General features: G+C 40.5%; 1 protein-coding gene and 1 non-coding gene across 2 annotated transcripts in view; one reads left to right on the top strand and one right to left on the bottom strand.

Annotated features, from left to right (window-relative positions):
• The first annotated feature begins 4 nt into the window (after nucleotides 1–4).
• GATM (glycine amidinotransferase) overlaps nucleotides 5–14,788 on the top strand; it is a 33,696-nt gene continuing 18,912 nt past the window's right edge. The window contains exon 1 of the mRNA XM_057722039.1: nucleotides 5–25. The gene's annotated coding sequence lies outside the window, so the exon portion shown is untranslated. The remainder of the gene's footprint in view (nucleotides 26–14,788) is intronic.
• Nucleotides 13,219–13,322, bottom strand: LOC130847299 (U6 spliceosomal RNA). Its single transcript, XR_009052073.1, has one exon. It is a non-coding gene; the product is annotated as a U6 spliceosomal RNA (small nuclear RNA).

The following is a 14,788-nucleotide window of genomic DNA, read 5'->3' as shown; positions in this document are numbered from 1 at the left end:
GCCAGGAGGCAGAAAGGACCAATCGGTAAGTTAGACGAAGTTAGGCAACGCTCGGACCCTCAGGGCTAGTGTGCTGTGGTGTCGGGTTTGATGAAATCCAGTTACCCTTTCCGTAGCTTTACGGACAAGGCCTCCGTCACGGGTGTCTGGGAGGCAGCGTAAGCTACCTGCACTAGGTCATTAAGCATGTACCTTGGTGGTCTGGGGAGTCGCACATAGCATTCTCTTTCCTTGGCTCCCAGACTGGAGCATCACCATCTGCGCTTTTGGAGCATCAGCCTAGACTTGCTATTTTGTGACGAAACCTCGACTGTCCAGAGGGGCACAGTATTTTGGAGTGTTCTGGTGCTAATGTCTTAGGTGATTTGGAGTGGATTAGAAATACAGCATTGGCACCTTCGATAACCTGGGTTCCAACCTGTTTGGAAGGTCCAGGCATGTCCTTCATGTTGAAAAGCACCAGCATAGGAAGAGAAGCACAGTGTAGCATTTAAAATCCCTTGAAGAAGGGAAAGAAGGAAAACCAGGCCATCTGACGTAGTTGTGGCATCCCAGTACATTCTGTTCCTATTCCTGACATCTCCTTTTAATGTTCTTTGACAGAAACTTAGTCATAACCTCTTCTGTTCATGTGATTAAGTGCTTATTGTCTCTCTGGGGCACTAAGTCCTGTATTAGAGGCAGTGCCAGTCTACATTGTTAAGACCTCCACCTCATACTCTCTTTCCACTTTTCCTTTCCCCTCCCCATAAGGTATTACTCTTTTCTCCTATCCTTTTAACTGCTGCTCATCAAAAAGCTACAGATATTCAAAGTCAAGATAATATGCCTTGTTTTTTATCCTACGTGCATCTTTCTACCTCTATATTTTCCCACTTTGACTGAAACTCAAATTTGTGAGATTACAAAATTGAGACTGCAGATAGAATGCTTAAGTCACTAGGGTTTGGGTGCTTTTTCTCCCTACTTATGCAAATAATCAGTTGCAGACTATCGTGATCTCTTCTCAGTGGAAAGTACTGTCAGATCTGGGATCCTATGACTAATGCCCATTCCTGTCCTCACTTTATGGAAACCTCAGGGCAGACACTATGACTGACTTATGGAGTCCACAGACACTTCTCTGGTCTCTGATGTATGTTCCCAACTCCTGTGCTGGAACAACTTAAAAGGAAGTAGAAAATAGAATACTAAGAGGAGGTCCTGAAATGGGTAAATCACCCATTACATCCCGTTTTCTTCTTTTTCGTAATCTCATTGCCTTCTATTCTCTTTGAAGAACAAAGACTCTAAACTCAGACTTTCAAGAACAGCTTTGTATTTTCTGAAATAAAAAGCCAACGTGTTTTTGCAGCAACATGGATGGACCTCGAGGTTATCATACTAAGAGAGAGAAAGACAAATATCATATGATATCACTCGTGGAGTCTAAAAAAAGGGTACAAATGAATTATTTACAAAACAGAAATAGAATTACAGTTGTAGAAAACAAACATGGTTACCAAAGGCAAAGGGGGGTGGATAAATTGGGAGATTGGGATTAACATATACACACTACTATATATAAAATAGATAACTAATAAGGACCTACTGTATAGCATAGGGAAGTCTACTCATTATTCTGTAATAACATATGGGAAAATAATCTAAAAAAGAATGGATATATGTATATGTATACCTTATTCACATTGCTGTACACTTGAAACTAACACAACATTGTAAATCAACTATACTCCAATAAGTTTTTTTTAAAAAAGCCAACGTTTTTACCTCTGAAGGTGTTAACAAAACGCCCATTAAGTTATTCAATCATGATACCTCTGCCTCACAGATGTTCTTTTATTCTGGTTCCAAGAAGCTTTGGGGATCCAAAAAAGGGAAAGAAGACAATGGGGACATGATAACTCTCTAAAATATGCAAAGGGCTGTCATATTAAAGAGTTGGCAGATTTATGTATATCTATAATGCAGAACTGTCCAGGAAGTGAAAGTTTAAAGGAGAAAATGCAAGAGTCTTCCTCCTCATGTGGTCATGTGGAAGAAGTAGGAGACTTTTTAAAGACATAGCCAAGGGACATAACCAAAGCCAATATAGGGAAGCAAATAAAGTTAAATCATTCTTAGAATTTTCTGAATTTGGTTTAAAACAGATGCACAGGCTGCAATATTAGGGATATGATGTGAAGGAAACCACACGTTGCTTTGGGTTGGTCTGAAAGGTTAACTTTATGCAAGGTCAAGCTAGAATTCTCTGACCTTGTAGAGCCCGTATACCCAGGAAATATTTATTTCTCTCTATCCCTAAAAGGTTGAATTCTCACCTTAGATTGCAAACAAAAGCAAACAGGAGTCCTGTTCCTGGACCTTCAGATCTTATTCACACCTTCTAGCAGAACTATAACTTGCTTTTCTAGTCAGCCAGGGAAATCCCCTGTGTCCCATTAGATCAGACCATTTGCCACACTATTATTTTAACTACCTTAATAGCCACATTATCATACCATTCAATGACATAGTTTCTTCTTGTGGGAAACCATTCTAATAGGAGTTGTGTGGTTCTTTTGCTTGTTCTTAATATGACCCAAAATTTGATGATTCTATGAACTGAAGAGTACCAATTAAAGCACCAAAGTTTGAACCACTAGAGGGAGTCCAGAACCAAATAAGCCCTAAGGCTATAAGATTTGAGTTTGAAGTGTTCTCAACTGTGGTTTCTAGGTTTTCCCAAGATTCACACCCAGGTGTATGAAACAATCTGTTGTCTATATAGTTACTCATTTTCACATAATTTCTACATGCCTCAGGCCACGTAGAACTCACTTTCCACATTGTTCACATTATCCTCGGTACTGAATACTTCGTTTGTCATTTGAAATGAAGGTCACTGTTTCCCTCCTACATCCAAAAATGTGTGGGAGTAGTCATGAATGCTTAGGCATTTTTCAAAGTTTTCTTTGGGAAACTTCTTTCCGTGTTTCTCTGCTACTCGCAGACCCTCAAACTTTTCTGACTTCAAGCAGACTCAGTATGTTTCATTGCCATAAAACGGTGTCTGACCTGCTTTGGTGCCATTGGGATGGATTCTAGTCAAATATACCACCTCCAGATGGAATTCATCAATTATTCCTTGGCTTTCCTCTGCATGCAACCCAAACCCTTTTAGACATGGCTTCATTATGCCTTGAATGAGCTAGTTGTTTTGCTATCTGTCTTCCCTCTACTCCCTCCTTATTTTAAGAGTTGACACTGTGTGTTATCTCTAATCTTTTATTCTACATTTTCCCAACAGGACGTAATTACTTGCTGTGTGATCTTTAGCAGTCCATTTAACTCTTCTGAGCCTGACTCTTGTAATCTATAAAATGGATTATATTAGTTTCAGGTGTACAACATAGTGATTCAATATTTTTATAGATTATACTCCATGAGATACTATTATATTAATTGCCCACCTCATAAGGATGTTGAGATAATTTATAGAAATTTCTTTTGAAAAGTAGAAAGCTCCATTGGTATGTAATATAAGGCTCTACTAAACAGTATTAGTTATATTTAGAGAGTGCCAAATCACAGTTCTAAGTGCTTCACATGTATGATCTTATTTAATCCTCCCAATAACTTTGGGAGGTTGCGATTATTATTTCTAATTTACAGATGAAGTAACTGAGGCACAAAAAGGCTAAGTAACTTCCCCGAGGTCACACAGTAAGTGGCAGAGCTGGGATTCAAAACTAGGTGGTCTGGCTGGCTCCAAAGTTCCCACTCTGAACCACTACACTATGTTATGCAACAGTCAAATTTCAGTTTACCAACTAGCTTCACTAGTTACTGAATAATTATGTGACCTTAGGCAAAGCTTAAAATTCTAAACCTAATTTTCATCATTTGTAAAATGGATAAAAGTAATTCCTATCTTATAGATTTACTCAACAAATATCTATTAAACTCTTGCTGTTTGCTATATGTTGGGCATACTGCAATATCATGTTAATTATATGCACATAAAACACCTAGCATATTGCCAGGCACATGGTAAGTGGTCAATGTTAATTATTGTTTTAATTAATAACAATAAGCCAATAATTTCTCTGATACATGTTTCCTATTACTCAGCTAGAGATTATGTTCTGATCATCACCATATAGCCATTTTCTACTGGTACCCTAATTCTATTTGAAATATGTTTGTGGCACTGTTCCATAGGATATTGCCTTGCTAACAGAGCAAAAACAAATGAAACAAAACAGCAATACAAGTATCTCTCAGGGCTAAACAGAGAAAGTGCTTTATTTTTTTTTTAAATAAATTTATTTATTTACTTTTGGCTGCATTGGGTCTGTTACTGCGCGTGGGCTTTCTCTAGTTGAGGTGAGCGGGGGCTACTCTTCATTGCTGTGCGCAGGCTTCTCATTGTGGTGGCTTCTGTTGTTGTGGAGCACGAGCTCCAGGTGCACAGGCTTCAGTAGTTGTGGCACACGGTCTCAGTAGTTGTGGCTCATGGGCTCTAGAGTACAGGCCCTGTAGTTGTAGCGCATGCGCTTAGTTGCTCCACAGTATGTGGAATCTTCCCAGACCAGGGGTCGAACCCGTGTCCCCTGCATTGGCAGACAGATTCTTAACCACCAAGCCACCAGGGAAGTCCAAAAGTTCTTTAAATGGCTACTTTCTGATACAAAACTAAGGCTGGCTGAGGCACACAAAATATGCTTACTACCAAGGAACATGAAGTATTGGATTGGCCAAAAGTTCATTCAGAGTTTTCTGTAAGATGTTATGGAAAAACATGAACAAACTTTTTGGCCAACCCAATACATCTGATGAATGTGAAGCTATGAGGATGTTCAAATATAATGCTTTCAGGAAATGTACAGTACGGTCATCTTGGGAAAGAAAAATAGCCCCACGTAACATCTCCAGTGACATATAAAGAGCCCAGCAACACTTCTGGGAATCCAGATAGGAAAGGATGGCCTGCTACGCTCTGCTGTGCTGTCCTGCACTGTGCTCTGGTGCTCTAAGGGTCCATCCTGTGCTTGCCTTACCCACATTCTGTGAGAGTCAGCAGTATTTGCTAGATTGCATAAGAGATTTTATCTCCCTAGACTGCTGATAATCAAATGAGATGATACATAGGAAATCACTCTGAAATATTACACACACACACACACACACACACACAAGCACACATGCAAATACTGAAGAGTTATATACAAGAGTGCTGTAGCGGGACTTCCTAGGTGGCGCAGTGGTTGAGAATCCACCTGCCAATGCAGGGGACATGGGTTTGATCCCTGCTCCGGGAAGATCCCACATGCTGCGGAGCAACTAAGCCTGTGAGCCACAACTACTGAGCCTGTGCTTTAGAGCCCGTGAGCCACAACTATTGAGCCCATGTGCTGCAATTACTGAAGCCCACGCGCCGCCCATGTGCCTAGAGCCCGTGCTCCGCAACAAAAGAAGCTGCGGTAATGAGGAGCTCGGGCACCACAACCAAGAGTAGCCTCCACTCACCGCAACTAAAAACAAAGCCCACGCACAGCAAAAAAGACCCAACACAGCCAATAAAATAAATTTATTTTTTTAAAAAAGTGCTGTAGTCACAGTCCAGAGAATACGTGATGTAGGAAGCAGATGTGGAAAGTACCACTATCTTCCCCATTTCTGAACTTGCTCTCAGCATCTTTTTTTTCTTAACGTGACCACGCTGGCCTTCCTGTCTTGACTAGTTCCCATTCTCCCCATTTCGGTTCCTATTAATAATAACAATAGCGGACGTGTAGTGTGTGGTGCTTCACGTGCACTATTTTATCGTCAAAACAACTCTATGAGTTATGTACTAGTATTATTCCTGTTCCATTCAAGAAAGCTGAGATCCAGAGGGTTTAAACAACTTCACAAGGTCATACAGCCAGCAAGTGGTAGAGTCAGACTTCAAACGTGGAAGTACAGCTCTAGAGCCCATGCTCTCACTACTATGTTGAGTGCATCTCACTCTGCCATAGCGCCTGCCACTGTCTTCTATTTACCAAGCTAAATTTTTTCAGGCAGCAGTCGGCATTTTTCTTCTTTACCTTTGACAATTCAGTCAGTGATACCAGAGTGATTTTTTTTTAATCTAAAATCAACTCTGGGACTTCCCTGGTGGTCCAGTGGTTAAGACTCTGTACTTCCACTGCAGGGAGCATAGGTTGGAACCCTGGTTGGGGAACTAAGATCCCACATGCTGCATGGTACAGCCAAAAAATTAAAAATAAATACATAAAATCAACCCTAATATAACATTTGTTACCCAGCATGATAAATTCAGAATCTTATCAACTGGCAATAATTCATGCTATAAACTTTGGTGTTTAGTCATTATCTGGGGAAAAGGAGAGTTTAGCAATACCTCTGTATAATATTAACTAAACCACTAGCTTAGCTAGCTGACAACCACAAACATATCTACTCAAGAAATGAGGTCAAATCTCAGCTATGTTTCCTCTGATAATTACTTGCTATAACATTCAAGCTGCAACTTGCTCAAGGGTTAGGCACAAGTTGGCAGAATCAGCTTTATTAATGACATTGTAAACTGTCATAAACACTATTTTGAAATGTATGCAAAATATTTTTCTGAACTATGGGAATGGAGCAGTGAAAAACTAGGACTTGAAAGAAACCCTGAGATCATCTAGTTCGTACAGTTAAGCCTGGAGAGTTTAAGTGACTTGCCCAAGTAGTTAATGTTATCCAAATGGTTACTGGTTGAGTGGGGGCTTGAATTCAGGTCTCCAGATCAGCCTGCACAGTGTTCTTTCCTCAGTACTGCATTTCTGACTAGAACTATCTCAGACAGGCTGCTGTAATGCACACAATGATGTGAAAGCCTTTTCACAGTCAAGAAACCCTTCATTAGCTGCCCTAATAAAGACACTACATCTCACTCAGCAATCATCACTCATGGTACAGCCGGCCCTCTGTATCCCCAGCTTCTGCATCTGTGGATTCAACCAACTGCGGGTCAAAAATATTTGGAAAAAAATTTCAGAAAGTTTCAGAAAGCAAAACTTGAATTTGTTGCACTCTGGCAACTATTTACATAGTTTTAACATTGTATTTACAACTATTTACATACCATGTACATTGTAGTAGGTATTATAAGTAATCTAGAGATGTTCTAAAATATACAGGAGGATGTGCCTAGTTTACATGCAAACATTTTATATAAGGGACTTCAGCATCCATGGATTTTGGTATCCACAGGGGTCCTGAAGCCAGTCCCTCTTGGATAGCGAGGAATGACTTTAGATTTAAATAAGTAGGTTCCATATATCATATTAGCTTAATTTGAAAGCAGCTAAGGGTTTGGCTGCTGTGGCTTATATCTTGAAGGACAAACAAACCCACCTTGTGTCTGTGAGAAAACAGTAGAAGCAATCACATAAAATGCACATTAGTGCCATCCTAAAATCCTCAACTGTAATTTTAGGATAAAAAGCCTCAAGTTCTAGAAGTGGACCTCTCTCCACAAAACTGATCTTTATGTAAAACTAGCTCATTGTCCTTTTGATGTGGTCTGGGTGCTTCTTTCCAACATTAAAGGAACCACAGAGTTCAAGAAATGTTTGCCTCTAAAGTAGTTCTCTTAAGAAAGAGAATTCTCTTTCCCTCTTTTAGCTTGTTTTACAAGAATGAGTTATTTATTTTTGTCACCTAGCTCCTTCTTTTTCTAAGCTCTGACTGTACTTTGTGAATGATCCATGTCTATTCAAAGCTCTTTGCAGCAGAGAGAAAAGCTCTGCCCTGTCCCAGGAACTTCCTGGCCTCCTAAAGCCTTGCCAACAGCCAGACTACAAGTTTGGTATGTAGGGTTCCCTGGGTCCTTGCCACTCAAACAGTGATCTATGGACCAGCAGCACTGGCATCACCTGGGAGGTCGTTAGAAATGCAGAATCTTAGGTCTGAATCGGAATCTGGCTTTTAACAACCTCCCCGAGTGATCTGTATGAGCTGTCCTGGATGCTCTTGTGTAAACACTTGCCGCTTTAATCTGGTCTAGAAGTAAGGCTGAGACCACTGTACCCCAGACCAAGGTGAAAACCTTAGGTTTAAAACAAGAAGCCTTTGGTTATTTAGGGACATAGCTTCATTAATTTTTTAAGCTCTTTATTGGAATATAATTTCTTTACACTGTTGTGCCAGTTTTTGCTGTACAACAAAGTGAATCAGCTATATTTATACATATATCACCATATGCCCTCCCTCCCACATGCTTCATTAATTTTTTCAGATAGTTGTTAAAAACTTGAGAGGTCATCAAGTTTAACCATCATCATTGCTGTGAATTTCAGTATAGTGAGCAATTTTTGTAAAAAGATTAAATTTGTGTTCAGGATATTCCATTCAAAAAGATAAAGCATATGATACATCTTAGAAAGGCAGCCAGAAGAACGGGAGAAATTTATATATTAAAAAAAACCTCTTGGACTTCCCTGGTGGTGCAGTGGTTAAGAATTCACCTGCAATTGTAGAGGACATGGGTTTGATCCCTGGGCCAGGAAGATCCCACATGCCTTGGATGTGGGATCTAAAGCCCTTGCACCACAACTACTGAAGCCCGTACACCTAGAGGCTGTGCTCTGCAATGAGAGAAGCCACCTCATTGAGAAGCCTGTGCACTGCAACAAAGAGTAGCCCCCACTTGCTGCAACTATAGAAAGCCCGTGCACAGCAATGAAGACCCAAAGCAGCCAATTAATTAATTAATTAATTAAAAACTCTTGGTGATTAAAGGAACACATTTCAGCCATCTGGAAAGTTTATTGATGTGAACTCTCTCAGCCATGGTGGTGTCCCCCAAAGAGGTGTCTATCTCTTAAATTCATATCCTAACACCATATGCTTATTTTATATCTGCCCAAACTGTCTTATACAATTATAATTTCAGTTTTACTTCCCACTAATTCAAGGAAATGCTATTATCTATTAAACTAAAATCTCCATAAATAAAGGGAGGATAGAGATAAATCTCCCTAATGAAAGAATTCCAAATACTATATGAAGATAAACCTCTCTTCCCTTCTAGGCTGGTCCTAGTGACTCACTTCCAAAGAATAGAGAATGGAAAGGAGAAATACTACATTTACAATGGAGAAACCTGGCAAATACCACCTTCACCAAATGATCAGGGCTAACCTTACCAGTGATAGCATGGGGATATCATTTACCTCCTGATATAATGTGATGAGAAGGGCACTTTACATTTGCAGTATGCTTTCCAAAAACACATAACCCCAGTCTAATCATTAGGAAAACATAAGATCAACCCAATTTGAGGGGCGATCTACAAAACACCCAACCAGTACTCTTCAAAACTATTATGGTAGCCATAAAAAAGAACAAAATAATGCCATTTGCAGCAACACGGATGGACCTAGAGATTGCCATACTGAGTGAAGTAAGACAGAGAAAGACAAATATCATACGGTATGGCTTATATGTGGAATCTAAAAAAAAAGGGTACAAATGAACTTATTTACAGAACAGAAATAGAGTCACAGATATTGAAAACAAACTTAGAGTTACCAGAGTAAGGGAAGGGAGGGATAAATTGGGAGATTGGGATTGACATATATACACTACCATATAGAAAATAGATAACTAATAAGGACCTACAGTATAGCACAGGGAGCTCTACTCAGTACTCTGTAATGGCCTATATGGGGAAAGAATCTGAAAAAGAGTGGATGTATGTATATGTATAACTGACTCACTTTGCTGTACACCTGAAATTAACACAGCATTGTAAATCAACTATACTCCAATAAAAATTTAAAACAAACTGTCATAGAGCAAAGGCTAAGAAATTGTCACAGACCAGAGAAGACCAGAGAAGACATGACAACTAAACATAATGTCGTATCCTGGATGGGATCCTGGAATGGAAAAAGGACATTGGTGGGAAAACTGGTGAAATCTGAATAAAGTCTGGAGTTTCGTTAATGGGAATGCACAGTGTTAGTTCCTTAGTTTTGACAAATGTACCATGCTAATGTAAGATGACAACATTAGGGGAAACTGACACTGAGTGACAGGTATATAGGAACTCTGTACGACCTCTGTAACTTTTAGATAAATCTAAAACCTGTAATGGAAAATAGAAAATGTCCCACAAACTCATGAGGATAGTTTTAACACACTGAGGTAAGATTTCTCTTGATACATATCTTCCACACGTTTAGAGGGCAGACTCGGGCCAAACGCCGATCTATACTATCCACCCTTGAAATACTTCTTGAGGCCTGTTAACATCATTTTGCTGAACTTTGCAGATGTTAACGATTTATGGATTTAAATTCCCAGAATGTAAAATAAAAGTCCATTTTCTTAAAGCTCACTTAACTCTCACAAAGAGAATTGCACTGAGGAGTGATCTCAGCAACGTTCGATGGATTCGGATGGGTCATTGGGCTTTTCTGAGACATGGTTATCCCATCAACAAAACGAGGTCCCTCCCCGGTTCTAAAATTCTATAAATACGCCTCTTTCAAATATAGTAAACACGGTTTAAAGTGAGGTATCCATTCTGAGGGGAGGAAAAATGACCATATTGATTAGGCAGTTAATTCCACAGACATTTATGAAGCAGCGATCGCCGTGCTCGGTGCAGGAGCTCTAGCCCTTGCCCTCCAGAGGTCTCAGTCTGGTGACAGAGACAGGTCTGTAAACAGGCTGTTACAGGCATGTGACGCGTGTTGTAAAAGAGGTATTAACAACGCGTGCTGGCACTCAGGGAGGAATTGCTTCACTCTGCCTGTGGGGGCTAGAGAAGGCTTTGGACCTGAAAACAAGGATGGCCATGAACTATTACACGTTGATCTAACCAGAGCCAGTGAGGAACCTGTCCTATAATAGTAAACATTTACTTTAATCGGCTGTGTATGAAAATTTGGGATTACTGGATTTTCCCAGCCAGAAACTGGTTGTTGAATCAAAACTCTGGCTGCTACACAGATGGGGCAGAAGGGCACACCGTCTCACGCGGAGGATGGGCCCTCTGGGGAAGGCTGATAGGCATCAGCATTCACACGAACAAGATAGAAGAGGCCATGTGTTGGTTACCTATTCTGTCATTTCTAAATCAGGCCTCATGAAACATTCATGCCTCTCAGATCATTTCATTTCCTTCTTACGGCTGAACATTTGTGGTTCAGGCCCTGCAATCTCCAGTCTTAGTGTATAGTTCTGCTTACAAATTCTGAACAGCATGCTAGAAATGGAAATTTAGGATTCCTAAGCAAAAATTCAAAATTGGCTCCTACCTTGACCCTAAGCTTGCAAATTCTGAGTAATTCTATTTAGGCAGGTCTTTCTTTGGTGAGAACGACACGACTGTAGGGGAAGTTTTGCCGCTTAAATGATCTTGAGGGGGTTGGGGATACGTGCGCTCTCCTGGGGTGCTGCCCAAGCCAACCCGAGAGAGGGGTACAGAAAACTAGCAAATGCTACGTCTCCATTTCCCAAGGCCTAGTTAGAGAAATGCCTTTTGCTGGGAATGATAATTCAGGGAAATTCCTCACCAGCAACAAGGGAGACAGACAGGAGTGAAAAGGCAAGCACAGACCTGAAAGAGCTGGGCAAAGTGCAGGACAGACAGAAGTGCCTTCCCACGCTAATCTCCATGTCCTGCCAGATCACTGCGTGTGTGGACACAGGAGGAGCCAGGTGGCTGTGGGAGGTGTTCTCCCAGAGCAGTGTTTACAGTTTTCCTGCCGCAGAGCTGTAGGGAAAACATCTGTGACAAGAGAGTTCTTTAGAGTATAACATAGAATCCTGTGCTTCTAAATAAAAAATTGACATTTAAGTTTTTTTTGCTGATTATAGATGTAAGAATGGCTCATAGAGAAAACTGCACAAGTTGCTGAAAAGCAGAGTGAAGAATATAATAACACCCATTATGTCTTTATCCAAGGAGAGTAACTATTAAAATGTTAGTGAGTTTCTTTCCAGGATTTTATATGCAAAGGTATTCATCATAGTTGAGAGAATACTATATATATATATAATTTCATATTCTGCTCTTTTTCTTTTAATATCATGACATAAGAATTGCCCTAGGTTGCTAAAACTCTCTGTTAACATTCTTCTTGGTGGCTGCACATTTTATTCTATGATGAAATTTATTTATCCTAAATCCTAAGTTTATTTACTCACTTAAGAAATATTCATTTAAAAATTTATTTATTCACTTAGGAGCCCAAGGATGAATGTGTTTTAATTTCCTTAACCATTTTCTAGTTGTTGGTCACTCAATCCATTTCTTGTTTCATAGCATTTTTTTTTTTTTAAGATCTAGGCCAGAAATGAAAATAGGGAGTCAGATTTAAGAAGAAGGTTGAAAAAATACTGGGAGAGGAAATCTGGCTAAACAAATGAGATGAGGGAGAGGGTCCAGTGAAAGCTGCCCTTCTACCACTAAGGCATCCAAGGATATTTCCTGCAAACCCAGGAATTCTTCATGGGCAAAGAAATCTTTGTGGCACTGACATATGTAAGATAATGATGGTGATTCAGTAACTTTTCCACCATTTCTGGAATTGGCCAAAGGCCTTCTTCACTCTTGGGTGCTGATGAGATATGGCCCACCCCTGGCCAGCACCACCAGTGCTGTTGGGTTAGGAAAGGGAAGCTCCAACTTCAGGGGAAATGTGAGGCACAGCTTTTTCAGCAGGGTGCGTGGAGCTATTTTAGCCCCTGCTCAAAGTCTTTGTTGGACTCAAGTGGGGATGAATATGTAGTCTATTTCCAGAACCATCCCAATGGGATAGACTCTTCTGGAGCATCCATGCTCTTCCTGATGTTCTCCCTTCTTTGACTGCATTGCAGGGGCAACAGCTACACCTACACTAAAATACCTTCTCTCACGTCTGTAGAATTCTCAGTAAAGCATCAAAGCCATCCCTGTCCTTGTTTAGAGTGCTCATACTTTATGGCTTCCTTTGCTGTGCAAAAGCTTTTAAGGTTAATTAGGTCCCATTTGTTTATTTTTGTTTTTATTTTCATTACTCTAGGAGGTGGATCAAAAAAGATCTTGCTGCGATTTATGTCAGAGAGTGTTCGATCCATGTTTTCCTCTAAGTGTTTTATAGGACCCAGTCTTACTAAAGGTCTTTCATCCATTTTGAGCTTATTTTTGTGTATGGTGTTAGAGGATGTTCTTATTTCATTCTTTTACATAAAAATATGCAACACTTCACAAATTTGTATGTCATCCTTGCACAGGGGTGAGGCTAATCTCTGTATGGTTCCAATTCTAGTATATGTGCTGCCCAAGTGAGCACTAGAGCACTCATACTATGCTCTGGTCTTTCCCTTTCAGCTATAGCTGACCTACAGAAGTTCAGTTTGTCAAAGACTCTACCGCACAATCTTTACAGGTACAGTGTTATCCTAAGAAGGGCAATCATCTGATAAATAACTTGCAGAAGAAATACTCAGAGATATCCTGAAAGATAAATGGAAGCATGTGACACAACATGAAGCTTACAGGAGAGTATTTCATATTGGAAGTAGTTGGATTACACATATACCTTATGTTGCAAGAGGTATTTCCCTGAGAATTTGGAGAAAACCAAGAGCTATGCACGGTAAGGGCCCAGGCTTTGAAGTCTGTGCCTGGGTTTGAATTTGGCTCTATCAGTCACTTGGCAGCTGTTTGGTTCTGGGCGATCTATTTAACTGCCCTAAGGCTTAATTTCTTCATCTATGTGACGTGTGAGATTATTTTAAGAATATCTCTTCATAGACGAGTGAGTGAGATAACATACATGAAGCTCTTATCTGGCACATGTAAGCACTCAGTAAATAGTAGCTATTATTGCTAAGTAGAGTGGAAGTGATTTTAAAATTAATTCTGCCAACAAATATTAATTGAGTACAGGGACTTCCCTGGTGGTACAGGGGTTAAGAAGCCACCTGCCAATGCAGGGGACACAGGTTCAAGCCCTGGCCCAGGAAGATCCCACATGCTGCAGAGCAACTAAGCCCATGCACCACAACTACTGAGCCTGTGCTCTAGAGCCCATGAGCCACAACTATTGAGCCCGTGTGTCACAACTACTGAAGTCCATGCACCTAGAGCCGTGCTCCACAACAAGAGAAGCCACTGCAATGAGAAGCCCATGCACCGCAATGAAGAGTAGCCCCCTGCTCGCCGCAACTAGAGAAAGCCCACATGAAGCAACAAAGACCCAGTGCAGCCAAAATAAATAAATAAATAATAAAACAGATCTTAAAAAGAAAAAGGATAGCATTTTTAGAGCTGGAAGGGACCGTATTGATCATGTAGTGACTAATGCCTTGTTTTCAATGAGAAATCTCAGGCTGAAAGAGGGGGAGTGACTTGCCTAAGGTATAGCTGAAAATTGGTATCAAGGTTCCTAGGCTAACATTCTGAGCTGCAAGTACATTTTCAAAATGTAGATTCTGGAAAGAACAACTTGGAAATCATCTGAATAGTGGGGATAGCTGAAGTTATGTGAGAGGATTTCTAGAGACATACCGGATGTTGAAATCAATGACTGCAAGATAGCTATCAAAGAGGGAGGTCCGATTATCCCAGCCTGGGTTTTCCGAGTGGCACCTCCTTCGCTGGACAATTGATTGAGGGCCTATGTTTTGTCAGGCACTGTGCTTGGGATACAGTGGCAGATAAAACAGGCTCCCTGCCCTTTTGGAGCCAACAGCCCAGTGAGAGACAAACAGATCAGAAGGCAATTCCAGTGCAGTGTGATAGATGCTGTGAGGT

The sequence above is a fragment of the Hippopotamus amphibius genome, chromosome 2, assembly GCF_030028045.1.
Source record: "Hippopotamus amphibius kiboko isolate mHipAmp2 chromosome 2, mHipAmp2.hap2, whole genome shotgun sequence".
Lineage (NCBI taxonomy): Eukaryota > Metazoa > Chordata > Mammalia > Artiodactyla > Hippopotamidae > Hippopotamus > Hippopotamus amphibius.
The sequence above is the reverse complement of the archived record's forward strand: the minus strand, read 5'-3'. Positions and strand labels throughout refer to the sequence as shown.